Source organism: Lepisosteus platostomus, chromosome 17 (genome assembly GCF_059453375.1).
Source record: "Lepisosteus platostomus isolate fLepPlt1 chromosome 17, fLepPlt1.hap1, whole genome shotgun sequence".
In the NCBI taxonomy this organism is placed as follows: domain Eukaryota; kingdom Metazoa; phylum Chordata; class Actinopteri; order Semionotiformes; family Lepisosteidae; genus Lepisosteus; species Lepisosteus platostomus.
In genome coordinates this window covers 1,074,003-1,093,325 of record NC_142627.1, presented here as the reverse complement: position 1 = coordinate 1,093,325, position 19,323 = coordinate 1,074,003, and positions in this window count along the sequence as shown.

Genomic DNA, 19,323 nt, shown 5'->3' with positions numbered 1-19,323 from the left:
CAAACTTGCAGAAACATGTTTATTTCTGCTGAAAAACACGTTTTGACACTTTCTGCACACTGGGGTTAAGAGCAGAGTGTGTGGGCTCTTCTGAGCCTTGCAGTTACATAGGGATTCAGTTGGCTGAAAAAACGCGTTTATTTCGGGCTGAAAAACACGTTTTGAAAAAAGTGCTTTTACTGCCCCATAACTTACATGGGGTTGACCAAACTTGCAGAAACATGTTTATTTCTGCTGAAAAACATGTTTTGACACTTTCTGCACACTGGGGTTAAGAGCAGAGTGTGTGGGCTCTTCTGAGCCTTGCAGTTACATAGGGATTCAGTTGTCTGAAAAAACGCGTTTATTTCGGGCTGAAAAACACGTTTTGAAAAGAGTACTGTAACTGCCCCATAACTTACATGGGGTTGACCAAACTTGCAGAAACATGTTTATTTCTGCTGAAAAACATGTTTTGACACTTTCTGCACACTGGGGTTAAGAGCTGAGTGTGTGGGCTCTTCTGAGCTTTGCAGTTACATAGGGATTCAGTTGTCTGAAAAAACGCGTTTATTTCGGGCTGAAAAACACGTTTTGAAAAGTGTACTGTAACTGCCCCATAACTTACATGGGGTTGACCAAACTTGCAGAAACATGTTTATTTCTGCTGAAAAACATGTTTTGACACTTTCTGCACACTGGGGTTAAGAGCTGAGTGTGTGGGCTCTTCTGAGCTTTGCAGTTACATAGGGATTCAGTTGTCTGAAAAAACGCGTTTATTTCGGGCTGAAAAACACGTTTTGAAAAGTGTACTGTAACTGCCCCATAACTTACATGGGGTTGACCAAACTTGCAGAAACATGTTTATTTCTGCTGAAAAACACGTTTTGACACTTTCTGCACACTGGGGTTAAGAGCAGAGTGTGTGGGCTCTTCTGAGCCTTGCAGTTACATAGGGATTCAGTTGTCTGAAAAAACGCGTTTATTTCGGGCTGAAAAACACGTTTTGAAAAGAGTACTGTAACTGCCCTATAACTTACATGGGGTTGACCAAACTTGCAGAAACATGTTTATTTCTGATGAAAAACATGTTTTGACACTTTCTGCACACTGGGGTTAAGAGCTGAGTGTGTGGGCTCTTCTGAGCTTTGCAGTTACATAGGGATTCAGTTGTCTGAAAAAACGCGTTTATTTCGGGCTGAAAAACACGTTTTGAAAAGTGTACTGTAACTGCCCCATAACTTACATGGGGTTGACCAAACTTGCAGAAACATGTTTATTTCTGCTGAAAAACATGTTTTGACACTTTCTGCACACTGGGGTTAAGAGCTGAGTGTGTGGGCTCTTCTGAGCTTTGCAGTTACATAGGGATTCAGTTGTCTGAAAAAACGCGTTTATTTCGGGCTGAAAAACACGTTTTGAAAAAAGTGCTTTTACTGCCCCATAACTTACATGGGGTTGACCAAACTTGCAGAAACATGTTTATTTCTGCTGAAAAACATGTTTTGACACTTTCTGCACACTGGGGTTAAGAGCAGAGTGTGTGGGCTCTTCTGAGCCTTGCAGTTACATAGGGATTCAGTTGTCTGAAAAAAACGCGTTTATTTCGAGCTGAAAAACACGTTTTGAAAAGAGTACTGTAACTGCCCCATAACTTACATGGGGTTGACCAAACTTGCAGAAACATGTTTATTTCTGATGAAAAACATGTTTTGACACTTTCTGCACACTGGGGTTAAGAGCAGAGTGTGTGGGCTCTTCTGAGCCTTGCAGTTACATAGGGATTCAGTTGTCTGAAAAAACGCGTTTATTTCGGGCTGAAAAACACGTTTTGAAAAGTGTACTATAACTGCCCCATAACTTACATGGGGTTGACCAAACTTGCAGAAACATGTTTATTTCTGCTGAAAAACATGTTTTGACACTTTCTGCACACTGGGGTTAAGAGCTGAGTGTGTGGGCTCTTCTGAGCTTTGCAGTTACATAGGGATTCAGTTGTCTGAAAAAACGCGTTTATTTCGGGCTGAAAAACACGTTTTGAAAAGTGTACTGTAACTGCCCCATAACTTACATGGGGTTGACCAAACTTGCAGAAACATGTTTATTTCTGCTGAAAAACACGTTTTGACACTTTCTGCACACTGGGGTTAAGAGCAGAGTGTGTGGGCTCTTCTGAGCCTTGCAGTTACATAGGGATTCAGTTGGCTGAAAAAACGCGTTTATTTCGGGCTGAAAAACACGTTTTGAAAAAAGTGCTTTTACTGCCCCATAACTTACATGGGGTTGACCAAACTTGCAGAAACATGTTTATTTCTGCTGAAAAACATGTTTTGACACTTTCTGCACACTGGGGTTAAGAGCAGAGTGTGTGGGCTCTTCTGAGCCTTGCAGTTACATAGGGATTCAGTTGTCTGAAAAAACGCGTTTATTTCGGGCTGAAAAACACGTTTTGAAAAGAGTACTGTAACTGCCCCATAACTTACATGGGGTTGACCAAACTTGCAGAAACATGTTTATTTCTGCTGAAAAACATGTTTTGACACTTTCTGCACACTGGGGTTAAGAGCTGAGTGTGTGGGCTCTTCTGAGCTTTGCAGTTACATAGGGATTCAGTTGTCTGAAAAAACGCGTTTATTTCGGGCTGAAAAACACGTTTTGAAAAGTGTACTGTAACTGCCCCATAACTTACATGGGGTTGACCAAACTTGCAGAAACATGTTTATTTCTGCTGAAAAACATGTTTTGACACTTTCTGCACACTGGGGTTAAGAGCTGAGTGTGTGGGCTCTTCTGAGCTTTGCAGTTACATAGGGATTCAGTTGTCTGAAAAAACGCGTTTATTTCGGGCTGAAAAACACGTTTTGAAAAGTGTACTGTAACTGCCCCATAACTTACATGGGGTTGACCAAACTTGCAGAAACATGTTTATTTCTGCTGAAAAACACGTTTTGACACTTTCTGCACACTGGGGTTAAGAGCAGAGTGTGTGGGCTCTTCTGAGCCTTGCAGTTACATAGGGATTCAGTTGTCTGAAAAAACGCGTTTATTTCGGGCTGAAAAACACGTTTTGAAAAGAGTACTGTAACTGCCCTATAACTTACATGGGGTTGACCAAACTTGCAGAAACATGTTTATTTCTGATGAAAAACATGTTTTGACACTTTCTGCACACTGGGGTTAAGAGCTGAGTGTGTGGGCTCTTCTGAGCTTTGCAGTTACATAGGGATTCAGTTGTCTGAAAAAACGCGTTTATTTCGGGCTGAAAAACACGTTTTGAAAAGTGTACTGTAACTGCCCCATAACTTACATGGGGTTGACCAAACTTGCAGAAACATGTTTATTTCTGCTGAAAAACATGTTTTGACACTTTCTGCACACTGGGGTTAAGAGCTGAGTGTGTGGGCTCTTCTGAGCTTTGCAGTTACATAGGGATTCAGTTGTCTGAAAAAACGCGTTTATTTCGGGCTGAAAAACACGTTTTGAAAAAAGTGCTTTTACTGCCCCATAACTTACATGGGGTTGACCAAACTTGCAGAAACATGTTTATTTCTGCTGAAAAACATGTTTTGACACTTTCTGCACACTGGGGTTAAGAGCAGAGTGTGTGGGCTCTTCTGAGCCTTGCAGTTACATAGGGATTCAGTTGTCTGAAAAAAACGCGTTTATTTCGAGCTGAAAAACACGTTTTGAAAAGAGTACTGTAACTGCCCCATAACTTACATGGGGTTGACCAAACTTGCAGAAACATGTTTATTTCTGCTGAAAAACATGTTTTGACACTTTCTGCACACTGGGGTTAAGAGCAGAGTGTGTGGGCTCTTCTGAGCCTTGCAGTTACATAGGGATTCAGTTGTCTGAAAAAACGCGTTTATTTCGGGCTGAAAAACACGTTTTGAAAAGTGTACTATAACTGCCCCATAACTTACATGGGGTTGACCAAACTTGCAGAAACATGTTTATTTCTGCTGAAAAACATGTTTTGACACTTTCTGCACACTGGGGTTAAGAGCTGAGTGTGTGGGCTCTTCTGAGCTTTGCAGTTACATAGGGATTCAGTTGTCTGAAAAAACGCGTTTATTTCGGGCTGAAAAACACGTTTTGAAAAGTGTACTGTAACTGCCCCATAACTTACATGGGGTTGACCAAACTTGCAGAAACATGTTTATTTCTGCTGAAAAACACGTTTTGACACTTTCTGCACACTGGGGTTAAGAGCAGAGTGTGTGGGCTCTTCTGAGCCTTGCAGTTACATAGGGATTCAGTTGGCTGAAAAAACGCGTTTATTTCGGGCTGAAAACACGTTTTGAAAAAAGTGCTTTTACTGCCCCATAACTTACATGGGGTTGACCAAACTTGCAGAAACATGTTTATTTCTGCTGAAAAACATGTTTTGACACTTTCTGCACACTGGGGTTAAGAGCAGAGTGTGTGGGCTCTTCTGAGCCTTGCAGTTACATAGGGATTCAGTTGTCTGAAAAAACGCGTTTATTTCGGGCTGAAAAACACGTTTTGAAAAAAGTGCTGTTACTGCCCCATAACTTACATGGGGTTGACCAAACTTGCAGAAACATGTTTATTTCTGCTGAAAAACATGTTTTGACACTTTCTGCACACTGGGGTTAAGAGCTGAGTGTGTGGGCTCTTCTGAGCTTTGCAGTTACATAGGGATTCAGTTGTCTGAAAAAACGCGTTTATTTCGGGCTGAAAAACACGTTTTGAAAAGTGTACTGTAACTGCCCCATAACTTACATGGGGTTGACCAAACTTGCAGAAACATGTTTATTTCTGCTGAAAAACATGTTTTGACACTTTCTGCACACTGGGGTTAAGAGCTGAGTGTGTGGGCTCTTCTGAGCTTTGCAGTTACATAGGGATTCAGTTGTCTGAAAAAACGCGTTTATTTCGGGCTGAAAAACACGTTTTGAAAAAAGTGCTTTTACTGCCCCATAACTTACATGGGGTTGACCAAACTTGCAGAAACATGTTTATTTCTGCTGAAAAACATGTTTTGACACTTTCTGCACACTGGGGTTAAGAGCAGAGTGTGTGGGCTCTTCTGAGCCTTGCAGTTACATAGGGATTCAGTTGTCTGAAAAAAACGCGTTTATTTCGGGCTGAAAAACACGTTTTGAAAAGAGTACTGTATCTGCCCCATAACTTACATGGGGTTGACCAAACTTGCAGAAACATGTTTATTTCTGCTGAAAAACATGTTTTGACACTTTCTGCACACTGGGGTTAAGAGCAGAGTGTGTGGGCTCTTCTGAGCCTTGCAGTTACATAGGGATTCAGTTGTCTGAAAAAACGCGTTTATTTCGGGCTGAAAAACACGTTTTGAAAAGTGTACTATAACTGCCCCATAACTTACATGGGGTTGACCAAACTTGCAGAAACATGTTTATTTCTGCTGAAAAACATGTTTTGACACTTTCTGCACACTGGGGTTAAGAGCTGAGTGTGTGGGCTCTTCTGAGCCTTGCAGTTACATAGGGATTCAGTTGTCTGAAAAAACGCGTTTATTTCGGGCTGAAAAACACGTTTTGAAAAGAGTACTGTAACTGCCCTATAACTTACATGGGGTTGACCAAACTTGCAGAAACATGTTTATTTCTGCTGAAAAACATGTTTTGACACTTTCTGCACACTGGGGTTAAGAGCTGAGTGTGTGGGCTCTTCTGAGCTTTGCAGTTACATAGGGATTCAGTTGTCTGAAAAAACGCGTTTATTTCGGGCTGAAAAACACGTTTTGAAAAGTGTACTGTAACTGCCCCATAACTTACATGGGGTTGACCAAACTTGCAGAAACATGTTTATTTCTGCTGAAAAACATGTTTTGACACTTTCTGCACACTGGGGTTAAGAGCTGAGTGTGTGGGCTCTTCTGAGCTTTGCAGTTACATAGGGATTCAGTTGTCTGAAAAAACGCGTTTATTTCGGGCTGAAAAACACGTTTTGAAAAGTGTACTGTAACTGCCCCATAACTTACATGGGGTTGACCAAACTTGCAGAAACATGTTTATTTCTGCTGAAAAACACGTTTTGACACTTTCTGCACACTGGGGTTAAGAACAGAGTGTGTGGGCTCTTCTGAGCTTTGCAGTTACATAGGGATTCAGTTGTCTGAAAAAACGCGTTTATTTCGGGCTGAAAAACACGTTTTGAAAAGTGTACTGTAACTGCCCCATAACTTACATGGGGTTGACCAAACTTGCAGAAACATGTTTATTTCTGCTGAAAAACATGTTTTTACACTTTCTGCACACTGGGGTAAAGAGCTGAGTGTGTGGGCTCTTCTGAGCTTTGCAGTTACATAGGGATTCAGTTGTCTGAAAAAACGCGTTTATTTCGGGCTGAAAAACACGTTTTGAAAAGTGTACTGTAACTGCCCCATAACTTACATGGGGTTGACCAAACTTGCAGAAACATGTTTATTTCTGCTGAAAAACACGTTTTGACACTTTCTGCACACTGGGGTTAAGAGCAGAGTGTGTGGGCTCTTCTGAGCCTTGCAGTTACATAGGGATTCAGTTGGCTGAAAAAACGCGTTTATTTCGGGCTGAAAAACACGTTTTGAAAAAAGTGCTTTTACTGCCCCATAACTTACATGGGGTTGACCAAACTTGCAGAAACATGTTTATTTCTGCTGAAAAACATGTTTTGACACTTTCTGCACACTGGGGTTAAGAGCAGAGTGTGTGGGCTCTTCTGAGCCTTGCAGTTACATAGGGATTCAGTTGTCTGAAAAAACGCGTTTATTTCGGGCTGAAAAACACGTTTTGAAAAGAGTACTGTAACTGCCCCATAACTTACATGGGGTTGACCAAACTTGCAGAAACATGTTTATTTCTGCTGAAAAACATGTTTTGACACTTTCTGCACACTGGGGTTAAGAGCTGAGTGTGTGGGCTCTTCTGAGCTTTGCAGTTACATAGGGATTCAGTTGTCTGAAAAAACGCGTTTATTTCGGGCTGAAAAACACGTTTTGAAAAGTGTACTGTAACTGCCCCATAACTTACATGGGGTTGACCAAACTTGCAGAAACATGTTTATTTCTGCTGAAAAACATGTTTTGACACTTTCTGCACACTGGGGTTAAGAGCTGAGTGTGTGGGCTCTTCTGAGCTTTGCAGTTACATAGGGATTCAGTTGTCTGAAAAAACGCGTTTATTTCGGGCTGAAAAACACGTTTTGAAAAGTGTACTGTAACTGCCCCATAACTTACATGGGGTTGACCAAACTTGCAGAAACATGTTTATTTCTGCTGAAAAACACGTTTTGACACTTTCTGCACACTGGGGTTAAGAGCAGAGTGTGTGGGCTCTTCTGAGCCTTGCAGTTACATAGGGATTCAGTTGTCTGAAAAAACGCGTTTATTTCGGGCTGAAAAACACGTTTTGAAAAGAGTACTGTAACTGCCCTATAACTTACATGGGGTTGACCAAACTTGCAGAAACATGTTTATTTCTGATGAAAAACATGTTTTGACACTTTCTGCACACTGGGGTTAAGAGCTGAGTGTGTGGGCTCTTCTGAGCTTTGCAGTTACATAGGGATTCAGTTGTCTGAAAAAACGCGTTTATTTCGGGCTGAAAAACACGTTTTGAAAAGTGTACTGTAACTGCCCCATAACTTACATGGGGTTGACCAAACTTGCAGAAACATGTTTATTTCTGCTGAAAAACATGTTTTGACACTTTCTGCACACTGGGGTTAAGAGCTGAGTGTGTGGGCTCTTCTGAGCTTTGCAGTTACATAGGGATTCAGTTGTCTGAAAAAACGCGTTTATTTCGGGCTGAAAAACACGTTTTGAAAAAAGTGCTTTTACTGCCCCATAACTTACATGGGGTTGACCAAACTTGCAGAAACATGTTTATTTCTGCTGAAAAACATGTTTTGACACTTTCTGCACACTGGGGTTAAGAGCAGAGTGTGTGGGCTCTTCTGAGCCTTGCAGTTACATAGGGATTCAGTTGTCTGAAAAAAACGCGTTTATTTCGAGCTGAAAAACACGTTTTGAAAAGAGTACTGTAACTGCCCCATAACTTACATGGGGTTGACCAAACTTGCAGAAACATGTTTATTTCTGCTGAAAAACATGTTTTGACACTTTCTGCACACTGGGGTTAAGAGCAGAGTGTGTGGGCTCTTCTGAGCCTTGCAGTTACATAGGGATTCAGTTGTCTGAAAAAACGCGTTTATTTCGGGCTGAAAAACACGTTTTGAAAAGTGTACTATAACTGCCCCATAACTTACATGGGGTTGACCAAACTTGCAGAAACATGTTTATTTCTGCTGAAAAACATGTTTTGACACTTTCTGCACACTGGGGTTAAGAGCTGAGTGTGTGGGCTCTTCTGAGCTTTGCAGTTACATAGGGATTCAGTTGTCTGAAAAAACGCGTTTATTTCGGGCTGAAAAACACGTTTTGAAAAGTGTACTGTAACTGCCCCATAACTTACATGGGGTTGACCAAACTTGCAGAAACATGTTTATTTCTGCTGAAAAACACGTTTTGACACTTTCTGCACACTGGGGTTAAGAGCAGAGTGTGTGGGCTCTTCTGAGCCTTGCAGTTACATAGGGATTCAGTTGGCTGAAAAAACGCGTTTATTTCGGGCTGAAAACACGTTTTGAAAAAAGTGCTTTTACTGCCCCATAACTTACATGGGGTTGACCAAACTTGCAGAAACATGTTTATTTCTGCTGAAAAACATGTTTTGACACTTTCTGCACACTGGGGTTAAGAGCAGAGTGTGTGGGCTCTTCTGAGCCTTGCAGTTACATAGGGATTCAGTTGTCTGAAAAAACGCGTTTATTTCGGGCTGAAAAACACGTTTTGAAAAAAGTGCTGTTACTGCCCCATAACTTACATGGGGTTGACCAAACTTGCAGAAACATGTTTATTTCTGCTGAAAAACATGTTTTGACACTTTCTGCACACTGGGGTTAAGAGCTGAGTGTGTGGGCTCTTCTGAGCTTTGCAGTTACATAGGGATTCAGTTGTCTGAAAAAACGCGTTTATTTCGGGCTGAAAAACACGTTTTGAAAAGTGTACTGTAACTGCCCCATAACTTACATGGGGTTGACCAAACTTGCAGAAACATGTTTATTTCTGCTGAAAAACATGTTTTGACACTTTCTGCACACTGGGGTTAAGAGCTGAGTGTGTGGGCTCTTCTGAGCTTTGCAGTTACATAGGGATTCAGTTGTCTGAAAAAACGCGTTTATTTCGGGCTGAAAAACACGTTTTGAAAAAAGTGCTTTTACTGCCCCATAACTTACATGGGGTTGACCAAACTTGCAGAAACATGTTTATTTCTGCTGAAAAACATGTTTTGACACTTTCTGCACACTGGGGTTAAGAGCAGAGTGTGTGGGCTCTTCTGAGCCTTGCAGTTACATAGGGATTCAGTTGTCTGAAAAAAACGCGTTTATTTCGGGCTGAAAAACACGTTTTGAAAAGAGTACTGTATCTGCCCCATAACTTACATGGGGTTGACCAAACTTGCAGAAACATGTTTATTTCTGCTGAAAAACATGTTTTGACACTTTCTGCACACTGGGGTTAAGAGCAGAGTGTGTGGGCTCTTCTGAGCCTTGCAGTTACATAGGGATTCAGTTGTCTGAAAAAACGCGTTTATTTCGGGCTGAAAAACACGTTTTGAAAAGTGTACTATAACTGCCCCATAACTTACATGGGGTTGACCAAACTTGCAGAAACATGTTTATTTCTGCTGAAAAACATGTTTTGACACTTTCTGCACACTGGGGTTAAGAGCTGAGTGTGTGGGCTCTTCTGAGCCTTGCAGTTACATAGGGATTCAGTTGTCTGAAAAAACGCGTTTATTTCGGGCTGAAAAACACGTTTTGAAAAGAGTACTGTAACTGCCCTATAACTTACATGGGGTTGACCAAACTTGCAGAAACATGTTTATTTCTGCTGAAAAACATGTTTTGACACTTTCTGCACACTGGGGTTAAGAGCTGAGTGTGTGGGCTCTTCTGAGCTTTGCAGTTACATAGGGATTCAGTTGTCTGAAAAAACGCGTTTATTTCGGGCTGAAAAACACGTTTTGAAAAGTGTACTGTAACTGCCCCATAACTTACATGGGGTTGACCAAACTTGCAGAAACATGTTTATTTCTGCTGAAAAACATGTTTTGACACTTTCTGCACACTGGGGTTAAGAGCTGAGTGTGTGGGCTCTTCTGAGCTTTGCAGTTACATAGGGATTCAGTTGTCTGAAAAAACGCGTTTATTTCGGGCTGAAAAACACGTTTTGAAAAAAGTGCTTTTACTGCCCCATAACTTACATGGGGTTGACCAAACTTGCAGAAACATGTTTATTTCTGCTGAAAAACATGTTTTGACACTTTCTGCACACTGGGGTTAAGAGCAGAGTGTGTGGGCTCTTCTGAGCCTTGCAGTTACATAGGGATTCAGTTGTCTGAAAAAAACGCGTTTATTTCGAGCTGAAAAACACGTTTTGAAAAGAGTACTGTAACTGCCCCATAACTTACATGGGGTTGACCAAACTTGCAGAAACATGTTTATTTCTGCTGAAAAACATGTTTTGACACTTTCTGCACACTGGGGTTAAGAGCAGAGTGTGTGGGCTCTTCTGAGCCTTGCAGTTACATAGGGATTCAGTTGTCTGAAAAAACGCGTTTATTTCGGGCTGAAAAACACGTTTTGAAAAGAGTACTGTAACTGCCCCATAACTTACATGGGGTTGACCAAACTTGCAGAAACATGTTTATTTCTGCTGAAAAACATGTTTTGACACTTTCTGCACACTGGGGTTAAGAGCTGAGTGTGTGGGCTCTTCTGAGCTTTGCAGTTACATAGGGATTCAGTTGTCTGAAAAAACGCGTTTATTTCGGGCTGAAAAACACGTTTTGAAAAGTGTACTGTAACTGCCCCATAACTTACATGGGGTTGACCAAACTTGCAGAAACATGTTTATTTCTGCTGAAAAACATGTTTTGACACTTTCTGCACACTGGGGTTAAGAGCTGAGTGTGTGGGCTCTTCTGAGCTTTGCAGTTACATAGGGATTCAGTTGTCTGAAAAAACGCGTTTATTTCGGGCTGAAAAACACGTTTTGAAAAGTGTACTGTAACTGCCCCATAACTTACATGGGGTTGACCAAACTTGCAGAAACATGTTTATTTCTGCTGAAAAACACGTTTTGACACTTTCTGCACACTGGGGTTAAGAGCAGAGTGTGTGGGCTCTTCTGAGCCTTGCAGTTACATAGGGATTCAGTTGTCTGAAAAAACGCGTTTATTTCGGGCTGAAAAACACGTTTTGAAAAGAGTACTGTAACTGCCCTATAACTTACATGGGGTTGACCAAACTTGCAGAAACATGTTTATTTCTGCTGAAAAACATGTTTTGACACTTTCTGCACACTGGGGTTAAGAGCTGAGTGTGTGGGCTCTTCTGAGCTTTGCAGTTACATAGGGATTCAGTTGTCTGAAAAAACGCGTTTATTTCGGGCTGAAAAACACGTTTTGAAAAAAGTGCTTTTACTGCCCCATAACTTACATGGGGTTGACCAAACTTGCAGAAACATGTTTATTTCTGCTGAAAAACATGTTTTGACACTTTCTGCACACTGGGGTTAAGAGCTGAGTGTGTGGGCTCTTCTGAGCTTTGCAGTTACATAGGGATTCAGTTGTCTGAAAAAACGCGTTTATTTCGGGCTGAAAAACACGTTTTGAAAAGTGTACTGTAACTGCCCCATAACTTACATGGGGTTGACCAAACTTGCAGAAACATGTTTATTTCTGCTGAAAAACACGTTTTGACACTTTCTGCACACTGGGGTTAAGAGCAGAGTGTGTGGGCTCTTCTGAGCCTTGCAGTTACATAGGGATTCAGTTGGCTGAAAAAACGCGTTTATTTCGGGCTGAAAAACACGTTTTGAAAAAAGTGCTTTTACTGCGCCATAACTTACATGGGGTTGACCAAACTTGCAGAAACATGTTTATTTCTGCTGAAAAACATGTTTTGACACTTTCTGCACACTGGGGTTAAGAGCTGAGTGTGTGGGCTCTTCTGAGCTTTGCAGTTACATAGGGATTCAGTTGTCTGAAAAAACGCGTTTATTTCGGGCTGAAAAACACGTTTTGAAAAGTGTACTGTAACTGCCCCATAACTTACATGGGGTTGACCAAACTTGCAGAAACATGTTTATTTCTGCTGAAAAACACGTTTTGACACTTTCTGCACACTGGGGTTAAGAGCAGAGTGTGTGGGCTCTTCTGAGCCTTGCAGTTACATAGGGATTCAGTTGGCTGAAAAAACGCGTTTATTTCGGGCTGAAAAACACGTTTTGAAAAAAGTGCTTTTACTGCCCCATAACTTACATGGGGTTGACCAAACTTGCAGAAACATGTTTATTTCTGCTGAAAAACATGTTTTGACACTTTCTGCACACTGGGGTTAAGAGCAGAGTGTGTGGGCTCTTCTGAGCCTTGCAGTTACATAGGGATTCAGTTGTCTGAAAAAACGCGTTTATTTCGGGCTGAAAAACACGTTTTGAAAAGAGTACTGTAACTGCCCCATAACTTACATGGGGTTGACCAAACTTGCAGAAACATGTTTATTTCTGCTGAAAAACACGTTTTGACACTTTCTGCACACTGGGGTTAAGAACAGAGTGTGTGGGCTCTTCTGAGCTTTGCAGTTACATAGGGATTCAGTTGTCTGAAAAAACGCGTTTATTTCGGGCTGAAAAACACGTTTTGAAAAGTGTACTGTAACTGCCCCATAACTTACATGGGGTTGACCAAACTTGCAGAAACATGTTTATTTCTGCTGAAAAACATGTTTTTACACTTTCTGCACACTGGGGTAAAGAGCTGAGTGTGTGGGCTCTTCTGAGCTTTGCAGTTACATAGGGATTCAGTTGTCTGAAAAAACGCGTTTATTTCGGGCTGAAAAACACGTTTTGAAAAGTGTACTGTAACTGCCCCATAACTTACATGGGGTTGACCAAACTTGCAGAAACATGTTTATTTCTGCTGAAAAACACGTTTTGACACTTTCTGCACACTGGGGTTAAGAGCAGAGTGTGTGGGCTCTTCTGAGCCTTGCAGTTACATAGGGATTCAGTTGGCTGAAAAAACGCGTTTATTTCGGGCTGAAAAACACGTTTTGAAAAAAGTGCTTTTACTGCCCCATAACTTACATGGGGTTGACCAAACTTGCAGAAACATGTTTATTTCTGCTGAAAAACATGTTTTGACACTTTCTGCACACTGGGGTTAAGAGCAGAGTGTGTGGGCTCTTCTGAGCCTTGCAGTTACATAGGGATTCAGTTGTCTGAAAAAACGCGTTTATTTCGGGCTGAAAAACACGTTTTGAAAAGAGTACTGTAACTGCCCCATAACTTACATGGGGTTGACCAAACTTGCAGAAACATGTTTATTTCTGCTGAAAAACATGTTTTGACACTTTCTGCACACTGGGGTTAAGAGCTGAGTGTGTGGGCTCTTCTGAGCTTTGCAGTTACATAGGGATTCAGTTGTCTGAAAAAACGCGTTTATTTCGGGCTGAAAAACACGTTTTGAAAAGTGTACTGTAACTGCCCCATAACTTACATGGGGTTGACCAAACTTGCAGAAACATGTTTATTTCTGCTGAAAAACATGTTTTGACACTTTCTGCACACTGGGGTTAAGAGCTGAGTGTGTGGGCTCTTCTGAGCTTTGCAGTTACATAGGGATTCAGTTGTCTGAAAAAACGCGTTTATTTCGGGCTGAAAAACACGTTTTGAAAAGTGTACTGTAACTGCCCCATAACTTACATGGGGTTGACCAAACTTGCAGAAACATGTTTATTTCTGCTGAAAAACACGTTTTGACACTTTCTGCACACTGGGGTTAAGAGCAGAGTGTGTGGGCTCTTCTGAGCCTTGCAGTTACATAGGGATTCAGTTGTCTGAAAAAACGCGTTTATTTCGGGCTGAAAAACACGTTTTGAAAAGAGTACTGTAACTGCCCTATAACTTACATGGGGTTGACCAAACTTGCAGAAACATGTTTATTTCTGCTGAAAAACATGTTTTGACACTTTCTGCACACTGGGGTTAAGAGCTGAGTGTGTGGGCTCTTCTGAGCTTTGCAGTTACATAGGGATTCAGTTGTCTGAAAAAACGCGTTTATTTCGGGCTGAAAAACACGTTTTGAAAAGTGTACTGTAACTGCCCCATAACTTACATGGGGTTGACCAAACTTGCAGAAACATGTTTATTTCTGCTGAAAAACATGTTTTGACACTTTCTGCACACTGGGGTTAAGAGCTGAGTGTGTGGGCTCTTCTGAGCTTTGCAGTTACATAGGGATTCAGTTGTCTGAAAAAACGCGTTTATTTCGGGCTGAAAAACACGTTTTGAAAAAAGTGCTTTTACTGCCCCATAACTTACATGGGGTTGACCAAACTTGCAGAAACATGTTTATTTCTGCTGAAAAACATGTTTTGACACTTTCTGCACACTGGGGTTAAGAGCTGAGTGTGTGGGCTCTTCTGAGCTTTGCAGTTACATAGGGATTCAGTTGTCTGAAAAAACGCGTTTATTTCGGGCTGAAAAACACGTTTTGAAAAGTGTACTGTAACTGCCCCATAACTTACATGGGGTTGACCAAACTTGCAGAAACATGTTTATTTCTGCTGAAAAACACGTTTTGACACTTTCTGCACACTGGGGTTAAGAGCAGAGTGTGTGGGCTCTTCTGAGCCTTGCAGTTACATAGGGATTCAGTTGGCTGAAAAAACGCGTTTATTTCGGGCTGAAAAACACGTTTTGAAAAAAGTGCTTTTACTGCGCCATAACTTACATGGGGTTGACCAAACTTGCAGAAACATGTTTATTTCTGCTGAAAAACATGTTTTGACACTTTCTGCACACTGGGGTTAAGAGCACAGTGTGTGGGCTCTTCTGAGCCTTGTAGTTACATAGGGATTCAGTTGTCTGAAAAAACGCGTTTATTTCGGGCTGAAAAACACGTTTTGAAAAAAGTGCTGTTACTGCCCCATAACTTACATGGGGTTGACCAAACTTGCGGAAACATGTTTATTTCTGCTAAAAAACATGTTTTGACACTTTCTGCACACGGGGGTTAAGAGCTGAGTGTTTGGGCTCTTCTGAGCTTTGCAGTTACATAGGGATTCAGTTGTCTGAAAAAACGCGTTTATTTCGGGCTGAAAAACACGTTTTGAAAAGTGTACTGTAACTGCCCCATAACTTACATGGGGTTGACCAAACTTGCAGAAACATGTTTATTTCTGCTGAAAAACACGTTTTGACACTTTCTGCACACTGGGGTTAAGAGCAGAGTGTGTGGGCTCTTCTGAGCTTTGCAGTTACATAGGGATTCAGTTGTCTGAAAAAACGCGTTTATTTCGGGCTGAAAAACACGTTTTGAAAAGTGTACTGTAACTGCCCCATAACTTACATGGGGTTGACCAAACTTGCAGAAACATGTTTATTTCTGCTGAAAAACATGTTTTGACACTTTCTGCACACTGGGGTTAAGAGCTGAGTGTGTGGGCTCTTCTGAGCTTTGCAGTTACATAGGGATTCAGTTGTCTGAAAAAACGCGTTTATTTCGGGCTGAAAAACACGTTTTGAAAAGTGTACTGTAACTGCCCCATAACTTACATGGGGTTGACCAAACTTGCAGAAACATGTTTATTTCTGCTGAAAAACACGTTTTGACACTTTCTGCACACTGGGGTTAAGAGCAGAGTGTGTGGGCTCTTCTGAGCCTTGCAGTTACATAGGGATTCAGTTGGCTGAAAAAACGCGTTTATTTCGGGCTGAAAAACACGTTTTGAAAAAAGTGCTTTTACTGCGCCATAACTTACATGGGGTTGACCAAACTTGCAGAAACATGTTTATTTCTGCTGAAAAACATGTTTTGACACTTTCTGCACACTGGGGTTAAGAGCAGAGTGTGTGGGCTCTTCTGAGCCTTGTAGTTACATAGGGATTCAGTTGTCTGAAAAAACGCGTTTATTTCGGGCTGAAAAACACGTTTTGAAAAAAGTGCTGTTACTGCCCCATAACTTACATGGGGTTGACCAAACTTGCGGAAACATGTTTATTTCTGCTAAAAAACATGTTTTGACACTTTCTGCACACGGGGGTTAAGAGCTGAGTGTTTGGGCTCTTCTGAGCTTTGCAGTTACATAGGGATTCAGTTGTCTGAAAAAACGCGTTTATTTCGGGCTGAAAAACACGTTTTGAAAAGTGTACTGTAACTGCCCCATAACTTACATGGGGTTGACCAAACTTGCAGAAACATGTTTATTTCTGCTGAAAAACACGTTTTGACACTTTCTGCACACTGGGGTTAAGAGCAGAGTGTGTGGGCTCTTCTGAGCTTTGCAGTTACATAGGGATTCAGTTGTCTGAAAAAACGCGTTTATTTCGGGCTGAAAAACACGTTTTGAAAAGTGTACTGTAACTGCCCCATAACTTACATGGGGTTGACCAAACTTGCAGAAACATGTTTATTTCTGCTGAAAAACATGTTTTTACACTTTCTGCACACTGGGGTTAAGAGCTGAGTGTGTGGGCTCTTCTGAGCTTTGCAGTTACATAGGGATTCAGTTGTCTGAAAAAACGCGTTTATTTCGGGCTGAAAAACACGTTTTGAAAAGTGTACTGTAACTGCCCCATAACTTACATGGGGTTGACCAAACTTGCAGAAACATGTTTATTTCTGCTGAAAAACACGTTTTGACACTTTCTGCACACTGGGGTTAAGAGCAGAGTGTGTGGGCTCTTCTGAGCCTTGCAGTTACATAGGGATTCAGTTGTCTGAAAAAACGCGTTTATTTCGGGCTGAAAAACACGTTTTGAAAAAAGTGCTTTTACTGCCCCATAACTTACATGGGGTTGACCAAACTTGCAGAAACATGTTTATTTCTGCTGAAAAACATGTTTTGACACTTTCTGCACACTGGGGTTAAGAGCAGAGTGTGTGGGCTCTTCTGAGCCTTGCAGTTACATAGGGATTCAGTTGTCTGAAAAAACGCGTTTATTTCGGGCTGAAAAACACGTTTTGAAAAGAGTACTGTAACTGCCCCATAACTTACATGGGGTTGACCAAACTTGCAGAAACATGTTTATTTCTGCTGAAAAACACGTTTTGACACTTTCTGCACACTGGGGTTAAGAACAGAGTGTGTGGGCTCTTCTGAGCTTTGCAGTTACATAGGGATTCAGTTGTCTGAAAAAACGCGTTTATTTCGGGCTGAAAAACACGTTTTGAAAAGTGTACTGTAACTGCCCCATAACTTACATGGGGTTGACCAAACTTGCAGAAACATGTTTATTTCTGCTGAAAAACATGTTTTTACACTTTCTGCACACTGGGGTAAAGAGCTGAGTGTGTGGGCTCTTCTGAGCTTTGCAGTTACATAGGGATTCAGTTGTCTGAAAAAACGCGTTTATTTCGGGCTGAAAAACACGTTTTGAAAAGTGTACTGTAACTGCCCCATAACTTACATGGGGTTGACCAAACTTGCAGAAACATGTTTATTTCTGCTGAAAAACACGTTTTGACACTTTCTGCACACTGGGGTTAAGAGCAGAGTGTGTGGGCTCTTCTGAGCCTTGCAGTTACATAGGGATTCAGTTGGCTGAAAAAACGCGTTTATTTCGGGCTGAAAAACACGTTTTGAAAAAAGTGCTTTTACTGCCCCATAACTTACATGGGGTTGACCAAACTTGCAGAAACATGTTTATTTCTGCTGAAAAACATGTTTTGACACTTTCTGCACACTGGGGTTAAGAGCAGAGTGTGTGGGCTCTTCTGAGCCTTGCAGTTACATAGGGATTCAGTTGTCTGAAAAAACGCGTTTATTTCGGGCTGAAAAACACGTTTTGAAAAGAGTACTGTAACTGCCCCATAACTTACATGGGGTTGACCAAACTTGCAGAAACATGTTTATTTCTGCTGAAAAACATGTTTTGACACTTTCTGCACACTGGGGTTAAGAGCTGAGTGTGTGGGCTCTTCTGAGCTTTGCAGTTACATAGGGATTCAGTTGTCTGAAAAAACGCGTTTATTTCGGGCTGAAAAACACGTTTTGAAAAGTGTACTGTAACTGCCCCATAACTTACATGGGGTTGACCAAACTTGCAGAAACATGTTTATTTCTGCTGAAAAACATGTTTTGACACTTTCTGCACACTGGGGTTAAGAGCTGAGTGTGTGGGCTCTTCTGAGCTTTGCAGTTACATAGGGATTCAGTTGTCTGAAAAAACGCGTTTATTTCGGGCTGAAAAACACGTTTTGAAAAGTGTACTGTAACTGCCCCATAACTTACATGGGGTTGACCAAACTTGCAGAAACATGTTTATTTCTGCTGAAAAACACGTTTTGACACTTTCTGCACACTGGGGTTAAGAGCAGAGTGTGTGGGCTCTTCTGAGCCTTGCAGTTACATAGGGATTCAGTTGTCTGAAAAAACGCGTTTATTTCGGGCTGAAAAACACGTTTTGAAAAGAGTACTGTAACTGCCCTATAACTTACATGGGGTTGACCAAACTTGCAGAAACATGTTTATTTCTGATGAAAAACATGTTTTGACACTTTCTGCACACTGGGGTTAAGAGCTGAGTGTGTGGGCTCTTCTGAGCTTTGCAGTTACATAGGGATTCAGTTGTCTGAAAAAACGCGTTTATTTCGGGCTGAAAAACACGTTTTGAAAAGTGTACTGTAACTGCCCCATAACTTACATGGGGTTGACCAAACTTGCAGAAACATGTTTATTTCTGCTGAAAAACATGTTTTGACACTTTCTGCACACTGGGGTTAAGAGCTGAGTGTGTGGGCTCTTCTGAGCTTTGCAGTTACATAGGGATTCAGTTGTCTGAAAAAACGCGTTTATTTCGGGCTGAAAAACACGTTTTGAAAAAAGTGCTTTTACTGCCCCATAACTTACATGGGGTTGACCAAACTTGCAGAAACATGTTTATTTCTGCTGAAAAACATGTTTTGACACTTTCTGCACACTGGGGTTAAGAGCAGAGTGTGTGGGCTCTTCTGAGCCTTGCAGTTACATAGGGATTCAGTTGTCTGAAAAAAACGCGTTTATTTCGAGCTGAAAAACACGTTTTGAAAAGAGTACTGTAACTGCCCCATAACTTACATGGGGTTGACCAAACTTGCAGAAACATGTTTATTTCTGCTGAAAAACATGTTTTGACACTTTCTGCACACTGGGGTTAAGAGCAGAGTGTGTGGGCTCTTCTGAGCCTTGCAGTTACATAGGGATTCAGTTGTCTGAAAAAACGCGTTTATTTCGGGCTGAAAAACACGT